The sequence below is a fragment of the Sminthopsis crassicaudata genome, chromosome 1, assembly GCF_048593235.1.
Source record: "Sminthopsis crassicaudata isolate SCR6 chromosome 1, ASM4859323v1, whole genome shotgun sequence".
Classification (NCBI taxonomy): Eukaryota; Metazoa; Chordata; class Mammalia; order Dasyuromorphia; family Dasyuridae; genus Sminthopsis; species Sminthopsis crassicaudata.
In genome coordinates, this window is record NC_133617.1 from 284,777,514 (window position 1) to 284,784,548 (window position 7,035).

The 7,035-nt window shown below is 33.0% G+C and overlaps 1 pseudogene; it reads left to right on the top strand.

Annotated features, from left to right (window-relative positions):
* The first annotated feature begins 3,659 nt into the window (after positions 1 to 3,659).
* On the top strand, positions 3,660 to 6,060 carry LOC141554003 (DNA endonuclease RBBP8 pseudogene; annotated as a pseudogene).
* Positions 6,061 to 7,035: the final 975 nt, after the last annotated feature.

A 7,035-nucleotide genomic window follows, 5' to 3' on the forward strand; every position in this document is an offset into this window, starting at 1 on the left:
TGACTGAACTTTTACTTGGTATAATAGAATAAATTTCTGAATTATAGGTTTTTCAAATACATACATACATACATACACACATATATATGTGTGTGTGTATATATATATATATATATATATATATATATATATATATATATATATATGACAATTGGAAGAAATTTAAAATTTATTCTGAAGAATATTTAACTCCTAAAAGGACATGTTGTCAGAATGGTAAGGTCAAAAATTCTGCTAGCTTTAAATGATCAAGACATGGAAATAGTATTCATTCTCCATATAGTGGTCCAGGAATTTATTTGCAGTTTTTTTTTTTTTATCTTATATCACTTCAAATGAAAAATAAGGTCCTGAGTAATTTAAAAACAAATAATATTTCAATAGATTCTCAAAGTGGTTTCTCAAAGAGACCACAGAAGTCATATAGTTCTACCTGAATCTGAATCAAATTCTCTTCCAAAAGATTCCTGACCAAAGGAATTGTTCTTCCTTGAACTTCTAGGAAGAGAAAGAAGCTATTATTGTTCAAGTCATATATTAGTATTTCTCAAGAACATTTATCCAAATTTGGTCTATATAATGATAAGGAGGAGGGATATATGTATTTATACAGTATCTGCAATATTCTAGGCATTGTGTTAAGCACACAAAAGCGAGCTGAAAAGGTTATAAAAGATATTAAAGGCATGGGTTAAGGAAAGGGTATGGAGGAGAATAGAGACCACTCTAGCTTATAAAGGAATGTTTCAAATAGACAAGATGTTAGAAATCATTGGATGCTCCAAGGTATAAAGGCTCCAGAGAGGGGGGAAGTTATATGATAAGGAACATTGTTTTGATGTCTATGTTCCAGGAATAGAACTGAGAGTGGAATCAGAAGACCTATGATCAAATGATACTATTGAACTTTTTAAGCTATGTTACTTTGGGTAAATCATGTAAGAGGGTTGAACTGGTAAATGTCTAACAACTGGCTCTCTGGAGGCAGGGGTGGGGGTGGGAGGTGTGATGGGGTGAGGGAAGGGTACAAAGGACACACTTTTATGCCCTATCTGTATTCTTAACCTAGAAATCAACAACAACCAAAAATTGTAATACTTCCTGATATCTTAGGTGTAAACCTTTATCTGAAAATGTAACAGTTGACTCATGAGAGTCAGTATGAACTTGTTCCAGAGCACTACTTTTAACCTCCTTGAACCTCATCTGTAAAGTGATTGAGTAGGATGAATTGATAGTCTCTGAAGTCTTTTCCAGATCTAAAGCTATGAATGATACATGCTTTTACATATCCCATGGTATTTGCATTCTATAAAACTATATTATTATTTAAATTGTTGTCTTTTAAATATACATATGATGATTTTGCATATCATATTTAATTCCAAAACAAAACTAGATACTCAGATTTCATATGGCTTTAATAAATTAAAATATTTTAGATCCCAAATTAAAAACAATGGTTAACTATTTGCATGAAATAAAAATACAGGTACTAAAAATTCTCCTTAGGTCCTTATTACTTTTTAAAATCATTTGGTAAGATTTATCTAGTTATGAAAGGGGAATAGTATATTTTTTATCAATTTTCTTTCTTTATTTCTTCTTGTTATTTGCTAGACTTGCCATTTAAATACTTATGTGGAATTTCGTTTAGTGCATATTGAATTTCTTTTTCTATGGTAACTTCAATCCTAATACAGCAAGCTACTTTGTTCTAAGAATCTAATTGAGGCACATTTAAATAAAGTGTGATTCCAACTTTTCATTTAAATCTTTGTGAATCTTTATATTCCAAGCAGGCTTTTTAAAAAATAAACTACATATTATTTAATTTTGCTTTGTAAACTATTTGGATATCATTCTCTATTTTGATAGGTAAATTCTCATTTGTATTGATGTCAATTGATAATAATTACTATTATTTTCTTTTTATCATAATTCTTTGTTTTTCTTTGTCTCCTGACCCTTCTTTTTCTAAAGAATGTGAGGAAAGAAAATATTGTGAATATTAATAATTTGTATTTTATGTTTGTGGCAGCCCTTTTTGTAGTGGCTAGAAACTGGAAATTGAAGAGATGCCCATCAATTGGGGAATGGGTAAATAAATTGTGGTATATGAATATTATGGAATATTATTGTTCTATAAGAAATGACCAGCAGGATGAATACAGAGAGACTTGGAGAGACATACATGAACTGATGCTAAGTGAAATGAGCAGAACCAGGAGATCATTATACACTTCAACAATAACACTACATGATGATCAATTCTGATGGATGTGGCTCTCTTCAGCAATGAGAGGATCCAAATCAGTTCCAATTGATCTGTAATGAACAGAACCTGCTATACCCAGAGAAAGAACACTTGAAAATGAGTATGGACCACAACATAACATTTCTACTCTTTCTGTTAATGTTTGCTTGTATTTTTGTTTTTTTTTCTTGTTATTTTTACCTTCTTTCTAAATCTGATCTTTCCTGTGCAACAACTGTATAAATATATATTCATATATTGTATTTAACATATACTTTAACATATTTAACATTTTTGGGACTCCTAGCCATCTAAGGGAGGAAGTGGGGGGAAGGAAGGGAAAAGTTTAATCAGATATTTTTGCAAGGGTCAGTGTTGAAAAATTACCCATGAATATGTTTTGAATATAAAAACGTATAATAAAAATAAAATTAAATAATTTATATTTATATGGTGTGATTCTAGGCCAGACTATGATCATTTATTCTTATATTTCCAGTACTTATTTTTTGCTTTTTATGATTGTCCCTTAATAATTTGCATATTTTCCTTTGTGACTATGCTCTTTCTAACTCTAGTCTCTTGAAACCATGACTGATCACTTCTTTACTTCACCTACCTACTTTTCTGCTCCATGTTTTTCTGCAGCAAATTCTTGTATGTCTTTGTATTTTATGATTCAGATAGATAGCTACTTCCCCAACTTCCTTTCTCCATATCTATGTTGATATACACCCCTGTTATGAGAATCAGCATGATTTTCTCCTATTAACGTTATTTACAAAATAGTGTGGAATGATGCAAAATAAAGTTACTATTCAATGTATACCATCTGACATGGAGATAATGCTACAAAGTACATATTGTAAAGAGGTTAAATATAGAGGGAAATTATTTATATTTGTTAAAAAAAAAAAAAAAAACATAACTTTTTTGTATTTGCAAAGTAATAGAATTAAAGTAGCTATCCAACATTTGAGAAATTGCTAAGTAACCTCCGCATCTTCCCCTCCCCTTCCCCTTCCCCCAAAAGCACGGGCTGGCCCCAGGGCCGAGGTTACTCTGGCCGGGCTCGGACACCGGGGGAGGAAGGACGGTATAGAGAACGGACGTCTCACTCCAGCGCCCGGAGGGGCTCTCCTCCTGTATTGGGACTCCTTCCTAGGCCGGCAGGCGCCCAGAGACCTTTGCGTGGAGTCTGGCTACTTCGCTTGTCTCCGGTGTTTCGATCCCTTTTTCCCGGAATTCCCTTCACTTCCGGTCGTGCTGTGAGTGATCCTTCCCTCCTTACCCCTCCCACCCCCCAAGAGCGAGCGAAGGGAAACAACTTTATAACTATGTAATGTAACAGCAAGGTGAGGAGAGAACAGGTAAGCAGAAGATTGGGACCAAAGAGAATAAGATGAATGTTCCTGCAAGTAGTTGTGGTAGTCCCAATTCTTCAGAAATATGAAGTGATTTTAAAGACCTCTGGACAAGGAAGTACAAACCTTACAGATCAAAGTAACCAAGCTGAAAAAGGAACGGATTTTAGATGCACAAAGATTGGAAGAGTTTTGTTTTTTTTTACCAAAAATCAACAATTGAGAGAGCAACAGAAGGCCCTTCATGACACTATTAAAATTTTGGAAGATTGGTTAAGAGCAGGGTTATGTGACCTTTATGCAGTGACTCATGTGCACATGAGGAAAAAACAACAGGAGTTTGAAAATATCCAGCAACAGAATCTTAAGCTTATCACTGAACTTATGAATGATAAGAATGCCTTACAAGAAGAAAACAAAAAACTTTCAGAGCAATTACAAAAGAAAATTGAGAAGAAACAGCATAAGGCTGTAGAGGCTGAGGAAGAAGTTATCCCTGATTCTCCTATATTGACTTTTTCATTTCCTGGACTTAATAGACTAAGAAGGAGAACCTACATGTCCGATATATAGAGCAAACACATACTGATTTGGAGCACCTTCTAAGTACAAATGAATTAGCAAAAAGTCTAAAGTCTTCAACTCAAGTACAGCAAAACCTTTATGAAAGTGAATTTCTTGTAGCAGATACTTGTGATCAAACATTATCATCTATGACCAATATTCAAGATACCAACAATTATCCCATTGAGAAATCATCTTTTAACTTAGCTGCAGTTGTTGCTGAAACACTTGGACTTGGTGTTCAAGAAGAATCTGACTCAGTGCTTCGAATCCTCTCAGTGAAGATCTGCACCATCAACAGGAAGTATAACCAAAGAAACAATCCTTTCAAGAATTCACAAAAAATAATGAAGATGGTTTGAGATTTTCCGATTCTTCTCCAAGGACTCCACCTGAAGTTGACTGGGCTGCTCAGGCATCTTCTCCTGTTTTGGGGGCTGTTTCTAATGTGAAAAATGATTTAAGCTTGAATACAAGCTTGTCCCCTTCTCTTTTAGAGGCTGGGGAAAAGCCCCATCTCAAAACAAATTCCCTAAGCATTATTTCTAATTCTAAAACACAGAAAACTAGATCAAAATCTGAAGACACTAACCTTGTTGCATGCCTTAATTTTGGTTCTCAACCAAGCACTGTCATTGATCATTCTTCTTCCATTAAGCAAATGCTTGTGAGAAAGAATATAAATGAATCAATAAGTACACAGATTGAGACTGAAAATCCAAAAGATGAAACTACTGAAAAAAGTGACCTTTTTGTGCCATCGAAACCACTGGGAGGCATAGGAACCAAAAGGAAGAAGACTGAAGAAGAAAGTGAACATTGCCCCCAAACTTCTTTTGATAAAGAAAATGCTTTTCCTTTTCGAGGGGATATTCATCATTCTGTCAATGGAGAATCTGTATTGGATAAACCCCTGGATATATCTGATCGATTTTCAGCTATCCATCAAAAAGAAAAAAGCCAAGGAAATAAGGTTACTGGTGGTTATGAACCAATAAAAATAAAAGGCAGGATGGGACATGGAGATTGTGAACTTGCCTTAGTTCTTCAGTTAAACCCTTGTAGACTAACTAAAGCACAAGCTTTACAAGATAATCAAGATAAATCATCCTTAGAAAATATCCAGTGGAGCATAGATCCAGCAGCAGATCTTTCTCAATATAAAATGGATATTACTGTAATAGATACAAAGGATGGTAGTCAATCAAGGTTAGGAGGCGAGACTGTGGACATGGATTGTACATTGATTAGTGAAACTGTGCTTTTAAAAATCAAGAAGCAGGAGCAGAAGGAAGAGAAAAGTCCAAAGAGAGAAAGAAAAGTGAATGATAGCTTATCAGAATTGTTTCATCAGACAACACGTGAAGAATATGAATCCTATTTGACAGATAGTTCACTGTGTGAACCAGAAGAAAATCTCCAAGTAGAATATGAAGAATTATCAGTTGCTGCAAAGAAACTAAATAGTCATGAAGATATACCTGATAAAGTCAAACAAAAAGCATTTATAGAGCCTTATTTTAAAGATGATGAAAGAAAGACCACATTACAAAATTTCCCTCACATATAGGTGGTACGAAAAAAAGGAAGAGAGGAGAAAATTACTTGGACATACATGTAAAGAATGTGAAATTTATTATGCAGATATTCCAGAAGAAGAAAGAGAAAAGAAACTAGCCTCCTGTTCAAGGCACCGTTTCCGCTATATTCCTCCTAACACACCTGAAAATTTCTGGGAAGTTGGGTTTCCTTCAACTCAAATTTGTGTGGACAGAGGGTACATTAAAGAAGATCTTGATCCTTGTCTATGACCCAAAAGGCGGCAAGCCTTACAATGCTATGTTTTCTCCAAAAGGCAAAGAACAGAAGACATAAATGTTGAGGAAATTGCAAAAGGTGCCAGAACAAAATTCCTCATTTATTTATAGTTGAAGTTGAAATAAAAAATAAAAAAAAAAAAACTGATTTCTTCCCCTCTTTCTTCTATAACTTGATTCATATATCATCTAGATACAATATATCAGGAATTATTATTTAAAATAATTTTAGTACATTTATTGTGCTTATACATTTTTCTTGATTTTTGCACCTTTGAAACAATGAGGTGCTTCTATTTTGCACTGTGTAATTTAAAGGGATGAATTTTATCCTTTGTTTTTTTTATAATATCTAAATATAATAAAAATTGTGATAAAAAAAAGAGAAATTGCTAAGTAAATTATGGAAATGAAAATAATGGAATGCTATTGTGTTAGAATTAATAATGAAAATAGTAGATTCAAAGAAAATTAAGAAGAGCTGTATAGACAAATGCATAGTAAAGTGACCAGACTAGAAGAATTCATGCAATGACTACAAAATAAAAAGGTAGAAAAAGACTGAAAAACCTAAGGATATAGTGACTTCAGAAGACTGATAATGTGATCTAGTTCTCAGATATTGGTAGAGCAGTTATTATATTATTTTCTGTTATATTTTCTAAATGTGTTTATTTGTTTTTGATTAGACTATCTATATTTGTTAAGAGGAAAGACTTATTTTATTTCATAGTGGATAAGTTATGTAAATGAAGTGATAAAAAATGAAAACAAAACAAAACAAAAAAAAAAAACCACAAAAAAGAAATCAGTACTTAAAACAGACTAAAAAGAACACAAGGAAGTCAAAAGAGGTCACAGAGAAGTAATATAGTTAAAGAAAATAGTCATTTAAAAAGCTGTTGATAATAGAAATGTAGCTTTACCTGAAACATTTTCCTACTATTCAATATTGAAATGTTCATTTTTGTTGATCTTTATCAAGTTCAAAATAAAACTAAATTTTAAAATTAAAAAATTAACTTTGTAAAGT